The 16,510-nt window shown below is 39.5% G+C and overlaps 2 long non-coding RNA genes across 3 annotated transcripts; both read left to right on the top strand.

Moving 5' to 3' along the window:
* Nucleotides 1-2,011: 2,011 nt before the first annotated feature.
* LOC121691954 lies at nucleotides 2,012-2,866 on the top strand. 2 transcript variants are annotated; one of them, XR_006025215.1, is made up of 4 exons: nucleotides 2,012-2,212; nucleotides 2,294-2,376; nucleotides 2,452-2,525; nucleotides 2,605-2,866. It is a non-coding gene; the product is annotated as an uncharacterized LOC121691954 (long non-coding RNA). The 2 variants fall into 2 exon arrangements; XR_006025214.1 differs by having other exon boundaries at nucleotides 2,297-2,376; nucleotides 2,605-2,820.
* Nucleotides 2,867-4,698: 1,832 nt separating this feature from the next.
* LOC121691834 lies at nucleotides 4,699-7,971 on the top strand. Its single transcript, XR_006025202.1, has 6 exons — nucleotides 4,699-4,902; nucleotides 5,682-5,798; nucleotides 5,923-6,022; nucleotides 7,063-7,140; nucleotides 7,259-7,396; nucleotides 7,773-7,971. It is a non-coding gene; the product is annotated as an uncharacterized LOC121691834 (long non-coding RNA).
* The last annotated feature ends 8,539 nt before the right edge of the window (nucleotides 7,972-16,510 follow it).

Raw genomic sequence — 16,510 nt, 5'->3', positions numbered from 1 at the left:
GTGTGAAGTTGTCAATTATCGCCAAGCACAGGTGACTCTGCGTTGTGGGAGGGGGCCCCCAAATCAAATTCTGCTTAGGGCCCCCAAAAGGCTCGGGCCGGCACTGCCTACAGGTGTAAGTGACCTTTCATCAATCCAGTTGCAATGGATGAACTGTGATGAACTGCCCTACTTGTGATTGTTTAGAGATTTTAAAGGTTTTATAACAATGCTACATCTTCTTTGGCTATTCTACAATCTATTCACCTTTTCAGCACCAGTAGGCTACTTTCTGTGCAGCCGCACACACACACTCAGGCATGCCAAACAAGCATACACAAAAGTTTCAAGAGTGGGGGATGGAGTAAAATATGGAGACAAATTGAAGTGTGATTTATTTTCGCGGAACGGATGTACAGGACTGAGCGGCGGTCATATTTTGTACCGCTATGCGGTACATCTAGTTAGTCTGATTATAGTCTGTGGGCAGTGGGACTGGGGGAAAGCTTCCATCACAAGAGGCCTCATGTACAAAGACTTGGTGTGGAATTCATACTAAAACCTGGAAAGTAATGTACGCACAAAAAAAGTAGGTGACATGGTTTGCACAACAGGATTTGAAGGGCATTTCAACCATCAAAAATTAACTGCATAAATAATAGAAAAAGGCGACGTCATGGTTGAAAAAAACATGTTAAAGTGCCCGCAAAAGTGTCCTATTCGCTGGCTTTTACATGACTACTATAAAGTACTCTAAAATGAGTCCTCTAAAGTGCCACTTCAAACAATATGTTTAAAGAACATGTCTTAACACTTTGAGTGCCAAAAACGCAATATTGTGTTTTTTGCTCCCATGCATTGAGCGCAATATTTAGATATAACATTTAGATATAAATTTAAAGGAACCATATGTAAGAAATGTATTTCAATTAATCATAAAATGATCCTGATATGCCACTAGACATTAAGAAATCATGTTCATTTCAAATACTTATATCACTGACAACTGTAGTCTGGCCAGTATATTGTCATTTAAAAAGTGAAGTTGCAGCCCTCAACTGATGTTTATGTTGTGTTTTGTCATGTCATGTTGTGTTTTGGCCTGATGCGCCACCCTCCACCTATCTACTAATCACGAAGTCAGTAGTGTTTCGGCATCTGGGTTGGCAACCTCAAGTCAGGGTGTGGGGGAGGGGATACACCGCTCTACAGTAATTTGAAAGTGATTGCCGTACCAGTTTTGGCCACAATCTTACATATGGTTCCTTTAAAATTTAGATTTAGATGAAACATTTAGATTTAACGTTTAGATATACATTTAAGATTTAGATTTAGATAACATTTAGATTTTAACCCTTTAGCCGCCAGGGTTTAAAGAAATAAATTGGATTTTTACATCAAAATTTCAAAAGGCCATGGCTTGCAAGTGGTCAGAGATAAAGTCCTTCTGTAAATGTGAAAATCATTGAACAAAGGTTTATGAAGGAGGTAAATTTACTCATCTAATTTGCATATTATGACGTCACTGGATGATAACCACCGTGAATTATGCACATTTCAGTAAATACTAGATGTTGAACATATTTGAGCAGTTTTACTTTCTTTTTTTTTGTCATTTCACCCACATAACAAATGAACAGGAAAACAGTCACATGTAAACCTACAATAGTAAACTATTACTATAATCACAAACCATATGCTACTATACAAGGGTGCGTTTCCCAAAAGCATCGTTGCTAACTATGTTGAAACTATGGAAGTACGACACAACTGTTTCCCAAAACGATAGTTTGAACTATGGTGGTGGAACTTACATAGTATGATGCATCGCTACACTACGTTAGTGTTTCCCAAAACCATAGTAGCAACTAACGTTCGCAACCACTATCGTAAAGTTGTGTAGTTACAGCTACACCTCTCGACCTGTAGTAAGTAGTACTATAAGAAGTATAGTTGCTGGAGACGACGTAACTCTGATGACGCAGCGGACAGATGGAGGAGAGGTAGCCATTAAACGATCCCATAACATTGCGATTGTAGCAGGATACACCCCCCTCTGGTGGTGTTTTCCTAATATTATCCGTTGAATGGACAGGTGGGTAATTATAGGCCCAGTGCTATTTAAGGAAGTCAGCCCTCCTGATTGTATGTCTTCCACCTTTCCCTGGAGGAGGGACTTCCTGGTCAGTGTTGTTGGACGTGGGTCCCGTGTGTGTACCATTACTGCCAGCAGGTAAGCGATTGTAGTCCTCTCACGTGGTATGCCTGTCTACGCGGAGCCGTGACTGTTTGTTTGTGTGTTTGTTGTTGTTAGCAGCTCCGTTGTGCTTTAACCCGGTGTGGATTCATAGTGAATGTTGCCATCCGGATTTGGGTGTGAGAACCTTATCGGCTCAGGTAGGCTACCTCTGTATGGTATTTCTATCTCTTCCTTTGCCCGATTAGCTATCCTGATCCCTCTGTTTTATTTAGCTTGTCGTGAGCAGTGTTAGCCGCACAGGCGTTATCTCGCCATCGGTAGTGGGAGACGGAACCATCAGCAATCGGTACGTAAACGTAAAGTTTGTATTGTGTCTATTTTTAGAACAAACAATATTGTAACTGTAGCTTTTACTACATCTACAGATTGGCAGAAGAATCAGCGGTGTTCGTGCTGGCCTTTGGCCTGTTTCCGCAACCGATGAGTTTGCTGCTTTGTCTCCACTGTTTGTTTATTTAATTTATGTTCATTTACCTTCCGAGGGGGCCTGTCAGTCTGACGACCATTCGCCGCCTCTTCATCTGTATCTCCTCGCAGTGCATGACCGGGCTTATGTTTGTAACGTTGGGTTCTCGGCTCTGTTAATAGCCTAACTATTATTGTGTTGCATGATCTGTGCATGTATGCATGTGGAGTGTTAACTGGGCCCTGGTTAGTGCAAGTCCTGTGTGCGTTTATGTTGGTGTGTGTGTGTGTGTGTGTGTGTGTGTGTGTACTGGTGCATGCTGGTGTATGTGGGGTTAGCCTACCTGTATGTACGCTGGTGTGTGGTGAATGCGCTTGTCTGTGTTAGTGGGTGTGTATGTGCGTGCATGCTAATTTACTTCTCTTCTCAGTGACCCGGGTTGTTCACCTAGCCCAGTATATCGTGCTGCGAAGAGGGGAGATATTGTCGGCCGCCCTATTTAAGCTAAGTCCTGTTCTGATACACCAAAACCACTAAAACAGTGTACCTGTTCTGTAAGCTGTGCATTGTGGACTCTCTCTCCTCTCTCGCTGTACAGGAGCTTTGAGCCCAAGTGGTTGCGTGGTGGTCCCAAGGTGGTGGAGTCCCCTCACTTTTCCTGCTGTAGTACATTGAGTGTTTGTCTTTTGGATTGAAGTAATCACGTGTGGTGTGGATCTTCCGGGCCTTCTCTCCTCTGATAACCCCTCGCACCCCGGTAAGCTCCAGTCCTGCTCCTAGCGCCTCTAGTCTACCAATGAAGTATGGAGCTACTTTGAGCCTCATGGTAAATGGTGTAAAACAGGCATGGCTGGCATTCTTTGCATGGCTAGGGCGATGCCCGAGGCACCGCAACGAAAAACTGTTGGTAGCATTGGCTAACTAGCGCCAGATTTCTGTGTGCAGGGGACAAGCCGAGGTGAGCTATGAGACATACATTCACACTCGGTATCATGTTTCAACACACTTTAGGTCAATATCACACCGGAATTCTCCTTTAAGTCTCTTATGTGCAGGTGTGCCCGTTCACGTGCTACTAAACGTCATTAACCACCTTAGTCCAGACTACTGAAGTTTGGAAACTATCATGGTCCAAACTTACAAAATACTATGTAAATACGACAGTTTTGGGAAACTGTCTTAATATATCACGGCCATGGTGCCAAGGTTCCTAATTCAAGTCCAGTGCAGAACTGAATAAGAAAACCATAAGGCTATGTATCTTGAAGTTCCAATAGGCTATGTGAGAAACTTGATGTGCCCCAATATCTCCTACCTCATGCAGCTAATAAGGAAACAGAATTGTTATTTAGACCCGGTGAACTTCTCCCCACTGTGGAATCGATGTCATTGTGGTTCATTGAGAATCATGGTTCATTGAGATTCATTGTCATGATTCATTCATTACTTTTCTGTTACAGATTGACATAGAGGCAATAGGACTGATTGTCTTTGTCGGTGTCCTTTGCTCTGAGAACTTGCTGGTTAACTTGGCCTACTTTTGAACCACTTTACTCAAGATAATCTTTTGATCTCTCCATCATCCAGGCTCGTGCCATTGTTGTGAAAGATGGCTCACTTAATTCAAAACACTCGTTACAAAATATCGATATGGCCGGCGTCATCTACAGATTTCCCCCCTTTTTTGTCTAGGCCCTGAATATAAGATGACCCCACTTTTTCAGACATATTTCAAGAGAAAAGAAACCTGTTTTATATTCTGGCCAATACGATACACTGGCCACTGGCATGGATTTGTATTTGAATTGAGTAGCCTAAACAACTGCGTTTAAAACCTTCGTTTACCTAATTGCTGCACTTCTGACACGATTTGGTAAGAGTTCAATGCACCTATTTAATTTCACTCCTATACACTGTAAAAAAATATTTTCCCTTTTAGTTATGTTAACTTGTAATATTTAGCCAAGTAGACTTAAATTTAACTCTGTTCAGATAACTTATATATTTGGGTTTTAGTGGTGAAAACCAATGACACACTTGGTACAACTTATTTTTTCTTGTCATATCCACTAGTTATCATAGTTCACCTCCGTTTCACGCTGCGTCACGTAAATGGCGCATGCGCAGACACCTAACCGCACCTCGAAGTAATTTTTCGTGAGGGTAAACCAGAGCCCATGGTGGTGACTTCAACCGTCACTTTTCTGTCATGCATCTGACTGCAAGCTGTACAAACTCTGCCGTCATCATATCCAAGGTAAGAACTACAGTACTTTTGTATGCCAATTGAAAACTGGAATTAATTAGGAAAATACTGTTTTTATATTGTAGCATTAATGTTAACCTAAACCGTTTGTTAACCGTCATGTTAGAATTAGCTGACGTTTGCTAGCTAGCGAGCTAACATCGCTAACGTTAGCTGTTAATGTTAACTTTTCCAATAACTAGCTTTACCATTGTGTGGAATATCTGGAATGGTAGTAATATCATATCCAACAATAAGTCTGTCTGAGATTTCGTTATGGATGTAAAGTTTTAGTTTGAATGAAATGGCCAAGGCTATCAGGCACGAGTACGTTAGCTAACCTAGCTATAACTTAGCCTGCATGGTCATTAGCAGCCACTAACGTAGGCTAACGTGAACAGGTTGTTGACCTACCTCAATATGATACCGACAAGTCAAGGGATCTTTAGTTTGTGAAGGGTAACCTATAGTGTTATATTAAGTCATCCTTACACCAGAAGACTTGACCAGATTTGGGTAAGATTATTGAAAGATTGTAGTCTTTTGAGTAAAGCTTGAATGCATTAGTTAAAAAACGCCAATCTTTCCCAAATCTTGTCAAAGTATTCTGATGTATGGGTAGCATTAGGCAAAATGTTCTTCTTTTCATAGCCCTTATTTGGTTGTACCTGACTTGTGCCAAGGCATGTGTTCATTTAAGATGCATGTGAGGGCAGTAGTGCTTCAGTGATGGTCTTTTCATGTTATGTGTATTTTATTAATCTTAATTTCCTTCTGTTCCCTGTTTGCAGGCAGTAAGTTGTGAGGACTGCTTCCCTGAGAACACTGAGTGCATTCTGGAATATTCCAAATGTGTCCCACTTCCATACAAAAGAAGTTCGAATCCCGCAAGAGAGTTCACTCAACAGGTAGAGACAGACAGACACACACACACGTAGAATAGCAAATAACATTATTTGCATGTATTTGTGTCTGTTACTGTGTTTAGTTTATCCCCTTTTTTCATGTGTCTGTTTGTTGTTATGACTGTAGTGGGCTTCATCAACAGACCAGGGCAAAGTCGGTCTGTCCCGCTACTACAACATGCTACTTGACTATGTCTGGAAGCCATGGCTGCTGCCCTCAACATGCTGTAAGTGTGTGTGTGTTTTCAATGAGGTCTATGGGGTATGTCACTGTGCACACTCTAATTTGTCTGACAAATGTGCAATGTAATGCATTAATACAGAAACTAATCATCATTATTGTAGCTTTTTATAATAGGGCTTATTCGCAAACACCGCCACGGCCATATTGTTGATCTGACATTCCAGTTCTATAGACTATTCTATGTGATAATCGCCTGTAGCATGTAGATTTGAGCTGAGCAGAGCACATAGCCTACGGCTTCATCTCGTCAATATAAGTAGATAAACGTATGGACCCATATCTAATAAACTCAATAGCATTAAGTAAAGATCCTTCATTATTGTCAGCTGTAACTTACCCCGATATTTATTTATAGCCTACTGTCTTGTTCATACATCGGTACACGTCGCAGCTGAAGGAAACAAGGCAAGTCAAGGTTGGCGAACTTATATTTGTTCCACCAACGTCATCGTCTAACATTGCCATGATTGCAGAGAATAAAGTTGCATCTCATTGGACTGCAATTGTATCTTGCGTTTGCCTGTTGCTCACAACATGCAGCCAACATGACTTTGCTAAAGTAGTTTAAAGTGGTTAGCCAGTCATCGTTTTTGTCTGATACAAGAGGACCTATGATGCAACTATATGGTCTGGAGGCAGAAGGGCTAACATATTTCTCTGTAACATTTCCAAAATCCAAGTGAACAAAACACTTTACAAATCAGAAGTATCTACTGATATCTTTCTCCGCTGAGTTTGTTCCTACTATTTGCCACTTGCCGTGCCGCTAAGACGAGCTGAGAAGGGCGCATCATGAATAAATATATAGCCTATAGGCTACTGTAAACGTTGGCTAACATTGCCTACCTAGCAATGCTATCTATGCAAATGCAATATGTCCAAAGGTAATCTACGGTAGGCGACTACATCACATGAAGTTTAGCCATGTTTACCATTATGTTGGTGGTAATGTAAATAATGTGTTGAATATATGCCAAACTGTGCATAATCATAATTTTGTTAAATCTTGTTTTCTATTGACAGAAACTGAAACCCTCACAAATAAAGTCACAAATCAAGAATTAACATTGATGGTGATGGTGGCAAGGGTGCCTTCATAAGGTAATTATCATTTTTGTTTGTACACCTGATTCACTTACCAACTTATTTTGTAATGCTTTGATTTATATCTTAATCAACAATAACATAATGTATAGCAATTGCTGTTTTATTTTTTTAGGTGCCATCCAGCAAGTCCCAGCCTGGAGCCAGAGGCTGGCACTGCACGTCAGATGGGGGAGGATCTATGTTCAGAAAGGCATCAGAAAGGTGGTTTAAGCAAGAAGGCAAGAACTTCTGCAGACAGTGTTGCAATTAGGTATTATACTTTTGGAAATTGATCTTAATGCCTTAATTTAAAAAAAAATGAGGAAAAATCCAGCCTTTAAGTACAACAATTTTCTTTGTGAATGAATAATGTATCGTAAATAAATAAGTGTTCCTTAAAGGTTGGATTTTTCCTCATTTTTTTTTTTATTACGACATTAAGATCAGATGATTTTTAAATGTATGTGTATGCTAAGGTTATGTTAACTTATGAGCACAACTGTAATACATATCTCCATTACTTCTAACTATTGCACCTGACTTCTAGGCTGCTATTGTGGGTTTGCTTTTATTTGTCACACAAGCTGAGTTAATTATATTCATGGACAGGGTCAATTGTAACATATGCTTTCTTTCTCTTTTTACAGACACCTGACTTTTACTGAGTCCCTTTTCTGGTTTGTTTTGGACAAACTAGAGTGGTGGGCACAGAAATTTTGTCGATGGGTCAAACATTCACACACTCACTCACACAACCACACTTGTGGATTTGTCAAGCAACAAATCTTTGTATATAATCTGTTGCTCATTGAATATGCTTAATAAATGTTGTCTTCTTGACTTGTACATCATGTTTACGTATATATTTTTGTATTACAAACCAGTTTGGTTAACACAATGCATAGCAAAGGGCATTTGTCATGTTAACTTAAGCAAGAGTTAGAACAACTTAAATTTTCAAGGCAACCAGGTTACTTTTGTGGAAAAGTTAGATCAACTTCATAAAGCTTGTTGTATTAAGTAAAATGTTTGGTCAATACAAATTCAAAATACTAGTCAGTACGACTTCTATGTTGTTAAGTTAATGACGACTTGAGTTGACTCAACTCAACTAGGTTAGTTGACATGATGCATTATTGAAGTTGCATCCACTAAATAGAATGTTGTGTCAACAATGACTCCTTAGTTGATGGAACAGGTCATATTTGTCAGATCAACTAGCCATCTCAAGTTGACACAACTTATTTGCCTCATTTAGTTAACTTATTGTATTATTTTCAATTAACTCAAAATCCCAAGGCAACCAGGTTACACGCGTTTTTAAGTTGAATCAACTAATATTTTTTTACAGTGTAGTTACGCCCCAGCTGGAAGTTAATTGAACCTTTGCCATATACCCACTCTCAATCTCAATTGAGAAGGGTCTGGTCTGGTCAACGAGGCAACAGCAACAATGCAATTTTTGTGGATTTAATCTTATTGAAACCTAACTGATTTGATCTAATTGTAAAAAAGTGTTTAGAATTGTAAGATGACGGGATCAAGTCATGTAACTTACCTTCCACCATTTGGATGCCTTTTCACTGAGGACACTGCTGTTGCTTGACATTAGCGGGTGAAATGAGGCATTGAAGCGCTTGGAAAACCAAGAACCCTCGTCTTCGTTTTGCTTTGGGCAACTGCCACAAGCGCAGGATGTTGTTTGGCGGTGTATGTTGGTGCTTTGCCAGTAGAGAACGATGCATAAAATTATGCTTAATGAAGTTACCGTCGCCGGTTTTCTAAGTGCACGCCAGGACATTTTCTTGTGGATTTGCGATTGATTGATGGTAGCGGTAAGAGTCTGCAAAGAAAGTAAATGTTTAAATTAAACGTATTAAAAAGCAAATGTTTAAATTAAACGTATGAGCTGTTTTAATGTTTAAAGGGACACCAGGCAACGTTTTCGTGTTAATTACTCATCTTCGTAAGTCGGTATATGTTTAAATGACTCGTTACAGAGCGAATGAAGACTCTCTCGCCCGCCCCACTGCCTGTAGGAAGAATATCCCGCTTGAAAGTTCAGTGTATCGTACCCTCCGACCGAAGCAGGATCAGTTTACAACACAGAGGCAGGCTAACGAAACGCTAGAGATTGTTGCAAACGTGTGTATAATGGCAGAGCCGGCGAAGAAGCAGCGAAAACCCTTGACGGAAGACGCAAAGAAAAGGAAAAGAGCTTCAGACCGAGCAAGGGGGAGTTTCGTAGAGAAAAAACTGCATCAGGCTTGCCTGGTGTCCCTTTAAAGCTGAGTCTTTACAACAAACATAACACAATTAGGCCCTATGCAAAGTTACACCTAATCTATTATTATTATTAGGCTATTATTAAAATATATAGCCTACTATATTGGCCATAGCAACCATCCATTTACAGCAGTTTGTCCTGCAAGTTGAGAAATTAGTTGATATGTGTCGGGGGGAAAAGGTAGTTCTAAAAAAAAGTCAGTTTTAGCGATTACAACGTTTAAATTAAACAGGAAATGAACACAATGCAAGTGACAACAGTGGAATACGTGGGATATTGGACTCCACGGTGGTCTGTTAACAGAAACTTACACTGCGCTGCCGTGCACCGTGCCATTATTTTCTGTTAACAGACCACCGTGTCGTCCATTATCCCTTACATATTGGACTTATTCCATATCACAGTCTGTTCCCATCAGTCAGCCTATCAATTAGGCCCACGCTCTTGGCAACATAGCATTTCCATAATATTATATTTAGGCTATAATGTGTTTGTGTATATACACAGAGAGATATATATAGAGATATATACATAAACATATAGGTATATATATATATAGGCCTACAGAGAGAGAGAGAAAATGTCTAATGTATAAATATGAATATTTTATAGGCTACACAGAAATTTAGCTTACGTAATGAAAACTGTCACTCAACCTCTTGAATTGTTCAGTTCTAGGAGCTTTACCCATCAAAATCCTTCAAATGTGAATGAATGAATAAATCTCACAGCTAGTCCATCGAAAGTTAATTTGACTCACGTTGTAATATAGTCCTCAGTGAATTCCTGTGTCATAAGTCTCTGTGTGAAATAGGCTCCCGGAGGACTGATGGAACATTTGCATGAGATAGCAGAACTGTCTTCGAGCTATGATGTAATTGACTAACCTGTCTGACCAAGTAAGAAAACCATGACAGCCAATTAGCCAAATTTTAGGGAATGCAATGCAACTAAGAATTTGAAATTACATAGGCTAGCAAACATGCGTTTGATAATTTGCGCTCATTAAATCTTTGTATTACGGAGCCCGGGAGTACGGAGCCCTAGAGGTGTCATCGCAAAATGTTTTGCATGTTGAGAGAATGTGCGCTCGGTTTACTAAATCGTATGCACAATTTATTATATTGTGCTCTCGTTTTACTATAGTGTGCGCTCATTTTACTAAATTGCAGTGGTGGACGAAGTACACAAATCCTGTAGGCCTACTTGAGTGAAAGTAGAGATACTCATGGTCAAATGTTACTCCAGTAAAAGTAAAAGTCCTCCTTTTACATTTCCACTTAAGTGGAAGTACAAAAGTACTTGCCTTCAAATGTACTTAAGTATCGAAAGTAAAAGTCCTGAAATGTATTATGACTAGTTGCATGTACTATTGTTGAAATGATTTGGCACAGACATAGGCATTCATTGAGCCTTTCTCCTCCATTCAAGGACAAAATCGGCTAATAATTGTTGTATGGAGAAAGAACTAAAAACGAACTAATGTGATATCTTAGATACTTCAAAGTAACCACATTTTTCTTTGTTGAATGCTTTACACTTTCAGACCAAATCAAGATGTTCCCTTTTGTGTTTGACAGTGTCAGATTGTCTATCATTGTCTATCATTTGCTCGATGGCGTCAAGAGGCTAGTTATGGTAACATCAATATTGTGAAAAGAGGTCAACAAGGTACAGTAAACAGTGGATATGACAATAACATAGGTTAGGCAACACCATTATTTAAAGCCTACTGTAGCTTGCTTAATAGAAAATATAATTGTACAGTCTTTTTTTTCCAAAAGGTACTTCAGCTGTACTTCAGCTGTCACAAAATGTAGTGGAGTAAAAAGTAAGATATTTGGCCTCGAAATGTACTGGAGTAAAAGTAAAAAGTTTAACAAAATTGACATACTCAAGTAAAGTACAGATACATGAAAAAGCGAATTAAGTACAGTAATTGAGTAAATGTACTCAAGTAATGTCCACCACTGCTAAATTGAGCTCTCGTTTTAAGCATAGTAAAACGAGGGCACAATTTATTAAACGAGTGCACCATTTACTAAAACGAGGGCATGATTTACTTAAACGAGGGCACGATTTATTAAAACGAGAGCACAATTTGTGAACATGGTTATAGAACATTGTGTGCACGATCAACTTAAATGTGGCCACAACCCAGCCAACATTTGTTTATGGGGCCAATATGGGTCCAATATGGGATTGTCCGCGGGTTCCATAGTGGCCCCATGTCATTTGCCCACATGGGCTCCATGCAGGATTACACTGGGTTTTATTTGGGTCCCAACTGGGCAACATACACTGGACCCATCTGGACCCCAGCCATAAATTCTATCCGGGTACTACATGGGTACCACATGGGTTGAAATATGGGTTTTTGGTGGGATTGTCCGCAGGTTCCAAAGTGGCCCCATGTCAGTAGTATATTATCATGAACTATCTGTCAAAAATAAGCCCCGCCCCCGAAATGTCATAAATCACGTCATAACCACGCCTCCTTTTATGCAAATTAGCCATGTGGTTGTCACCACGTGTTGTTTGTTATTGTTATTGTTTTGTGAGTCATGTGACAGTCATGTGACTGGTGTCAAACCCCTGGGCAGCCATATTGGATGTAAAGTCATGTGTCTGTTGTCAAACAATGCCACGCCCCCCTTGACATCCATATTGGATGTAGTGTCATGTGATGTCATACCCCTGGGCGTCCATATTGGCCGCCAAACCCACATGTGTGTTTTGTGGATAATGGGGGATCAGATAAACTTTGTAAGAGTTGTATATGTTTAGTGGTAAATGGGGATAGATATAAAGTGTGCTGCTAGCCCAGAGGAAAGAAAATGTTAAAATGAGAGCTCCTCTCTTTCTCAGTTGTTTCTCCTAGACAATAATGAGATCACAGTGATATAAAAATGAGATTATTGCTTTTGTCTCCCGCTTCTCAGGTTTGTCTCTGGAGCAAAAGAGTTAAGTTATCTCAGTGTAGACTCCCTTTAATATACAAATGAGATCTCATCAATTTTTTAAATAATGCTCAGTGTTGTCTAATTTATACATCTCATATTTTACTCAGGCTGATCCACCAGAGAGCTCTCTCTGTAAACTCATGCAATTCTCATTTCAGATCATTTTGGTAAATCTCAGATTAGGCTCCATCAGTTCTGTAAAAGAGATCTCTTCACAAGCTTGAACCGTTCTCATTCTAGTCATCTCAGTTTAGTCCTTTTTTGATTTACAAAAGAGATCTCAGCAAAGGCTTATACAATACTCAGACTTGCTCAATTTATATATCTCATATTTTACTCAGGCTTATCCATCAGAGAGCTCTCTAAGTGAACTAATGTAATGCTCATCCAGAACTATTTGTTTTATAAATTAGTCTGATCTGTAAGAGCCCTAGCTGTTGTACAACAATTCTCAAATGATTTTCATTGGCTTATTTGTTTTAATTGCACATATTTTCAAGTTCACATTTGCAAACAGTAGGCCTAACCATGTGATGTGACCACCACACATGACGATGCTCTGACAGACCTCTGAAGTTCGCCTACAAAAAAGCTACCATCTATGCCCATACAAGGAGATCACCTGTTAAATTCTCGCGCAGGCCAGGGAGACGACGAAATCGGAGAGGCAGACGTTTTCCTGAACGCACTTTTGTCTTCAACCTTCGAGTAGATATTATAATCAATGGTACGTGAAGGCGGCACAATTTGATTTTTGCTACCCCAGAGCTAACTTGCGACTTGTTAGCAAGTTAGAGAAATCAAGTTAGACTCCAGAGGTCTATGATGGTCGGACGTGACAAACTCGCGTGCAGAAGACTCCTACCAGAAAATGCAGTCTAGATTTGGCGCCCAGTGAAACCAATTGAAACGGTGTGTGGGTATGAAGGATTGTGCGGAACTTGCCACCACGAAAACTCAGAGAAGGTACATTAACATTTTGGTAATTTGCTAACGTTCTTGCATATTTTTAGACTCAATATATCATTGAACAACCTGACGAAGCAGCACAGAAAGTTAGCTAGCTAGTTAATGTTAGCTACTTGTAAGTTACATCACTGGCTGTGCCGCTTGTATATAAAGCTAACGTTAGACAATTTAACGTTGCTAGCTTACTTTGCCTTATACAGCTTTAGTCTGTATGTTTTGAATGGTGTTAAGCCATGCTGTAGCCAAAATGCACGGAATTTTAAAATGTCTTTGGGATGTCAGTCAAGATGACGAAGCTAACGTTATTGCCACTGGTTTAAACTGGTTCCAGCTCAATTCCACTGAAAAGAGGCCGGCAGCTCTGGAAGACTACGCTAGACCATCAGATCAAATTGCTGAACAAACAGCGTACCAAAATGGTAAGTATATTTTTCCCCACAATATGTTCTCACTTTTGTTTAACCTGCTATAAATTACAGCATATTGTAACAGGAGTGAAAGGGCATTCTTGTAACCCAGGTAAACTAGGAAGTAGCGTTGCTGCGGTCGAGGGATCGTGAAATAGGCAAGTCAGCATCTGCAGTCATGAATAACTTACCAGTCAACATTTCTTTTGCAATTAATAGAATCTGTAGCATGCAAATCAAACCAGCTATTAGCCTAATATAAAACCATGATATATCTAGGTATGGTGAAGGGTATGTGATGTGGGGTTATCTATCTATCTTTTAATGACAAAGGCCAAGGGAACATTATCAGGATGCATAGTATCCTGAGTCCATTCAATAACTGGCCTTTAAAAATAAAAATCTGCCTGCCTCTATGGGATTTTAACATAGGGGGTTCCTTACTTATGCCCCCTGTATTTTAAGGAATAACATTTATTAATTTACGATACCTGGTTCATTCACAAAGAATATTGGTGTGTTTAAAGGTTGGATGTTATGCACTGTGGAACGCTCTGCGGATGGACAGCTGTGGAATCCGCAAAGGTCAAGAAGGCTTTTGTTACGAGGGCTGGAGGTTCCAAAACATCCATGAAGCTGGGGTAATTTTCTCTTATTTTAAATTATTTCCAATTGTGGTGAGCATTATTGGTGGGCTTTTTATAAAGGGTAGGCCTCTATTGCACTAAAATTATTCAACCTTTATACAGTTAACATCAAACTGTGTAGCTACGAAAGCTACAAAATCACATTGTCATAGAAATGATAGAGGCGCAATTTCCACTAGGTTTTATGAAGATATTTTACAGATGGGCTGAACATACATCAAAAGTAAAAAAAATGACATGGCCAAAATGATTAACTCACCAACAATATTTGTTGTATGGTGTATACCAGGGATCACCAAATGGTGGACCGCGATCCGAGTCCGGACCGTGACGTGATCCTATCCGGACCCAGACCATAATAGCCTAATTTAGATTTTCACGTAAGATTTCAAAGCTGCGCTAAATGTTTCGTTGGTTAGGATAACAGCATTTACTTCAGGAGCTTCAGGAACCATCATTTCGCTTGCTGCTACTCAGCCAGTGAAATCTGTGAATTCTGATAAAGTCGAGTCAGTGAGTAAAGTAGCCTACTATGGGGAAGAGACTGATAGCCTGAAACGAGCGAGGAGAGGAGACGGGACGAGAAACAATCAGATGTATATGTAAGTTAACGATAAGTAAGTTATTTTCAAATCATCGATTGCTCAAAGAGGAGGAAGCTAGACAGCGAGAACAGAGCTTTATATAACGATACGGGGGCAATACCACGCAAAACTGTCACGTCCGTAACGCCAACTAGGCTAAATATGGATGTGACAGTTTTGCACAGAATTGCCCTCGACCTCTTCTATTCTGAGACAGGCGATTTTTAAAAGCGCCAATTTGAAGCACCTCTACTAGACAAAGCATATTGAGCAAGCATAGGGTAGGCTAGGCCCATTCAACAGTGAACTGAGACCACAGAATATTTTACGATTTAAGAAGGCAATATGATTGATCCACCACAATCTAGTTAAGCCAACATGCATTCACTGCCCAACAACGTGATGTTCCTGGGTTTCCAGGATTTCGGGTCAACATAAAAAAAAAAAAAAAAAAAAAAATTAAACTTGCTGATTAATGGGTTCAAGGAACCAGCCTTGTCTCAGCTCAAATTTTATTTTAAGCTCACGTTAAGATCTTTAAAATAGCCAAGGCTACTCAGTTTTTCTCCCCAATCACTCTTATCTTGCCTTATTTCTCCTCATTTCGAATGTTGCCTTTTAGGCTACTTATTTTATTTCACATTAAACATTAGGCCTAGGCCTACAATCTTCTTGAATTTCCCCTTGGGGATCAATAAAGTATCTATCTATCTATCTATCTATCTATCTATCTATAACTAGGCTCCATCCATCCATCCTAATATTATATATACACAGTGGCGATTCTAGACATTTTTAACAAGGGTGGCACTAGTGAGGCACTGATTCAAGGGTGGCATGAGGCAAAACATCCAGATAAACAGAAACAGGCTCAAGATGTGAAATTAGCACAAATACATTAGGGAAACCAGATGCAAACACCATACTCATAAATTTAAGGACAAAAAAACACAAATACCTTACTCTCACATAAAATGTCTTTGTACTTGAATAAAATTTAATACAAACATATTAAAGTTAATTATCTAAGTTGTCTGTCACTGGGCTATGCTGTTCTAAAAAAAAAATCCATCATGGGGACATTAAAATATAATAAATTTTATTATATTACTGTAAATGAAGATATACAAAATATACTCATCCAAGACATTTCCCCCACTCTATGGCCATCTATTTTTGTAGCTGTTACAATAATTTGACCTGCTTTTTTGTCTATTTGTTTATTTTCTCAAGAAACTTGAGGTTGGTATGAAGGAGTGTATTGTGTATGTGAGCAATTTCATCTTCCTGAATCTCAATATTATGATCACAACAAGTCTGGGCAAATTATTAATTAAAATTGTCACGTGGGGTAACTTGTTGCAGGGCAACCATAACCGGTTCCATGTCTTCCGATTAGATGATTAATCATCAGTTTCTTGAGAAACTTGAGGTTGGTATGAAGGAGTGTATTGTGGATGTGTGCAAACATTGTGCACATTGCACATGGTGCAACTTCTTGCAGGGCAACCACATAACCGGTTCCATG

This window comes from Alosa sapidissima, chromosome 2, assembly GCF_018492685.1.
Source record: "Alosa sapidissima isolate fAloSap1 chromosome 2, fAloSap1.pri, whole genome shotgun sequence".
Classification (NCBI taxonomy): Eukaryota; Metazoa; Chordata; class Actinopteri; order Clupeiformes; family Clupeidae; genus Alosa; species Alosa sapidissima.
This window is presented reverse-complemented; position numbering and strand designations above follow the sequence as displayed.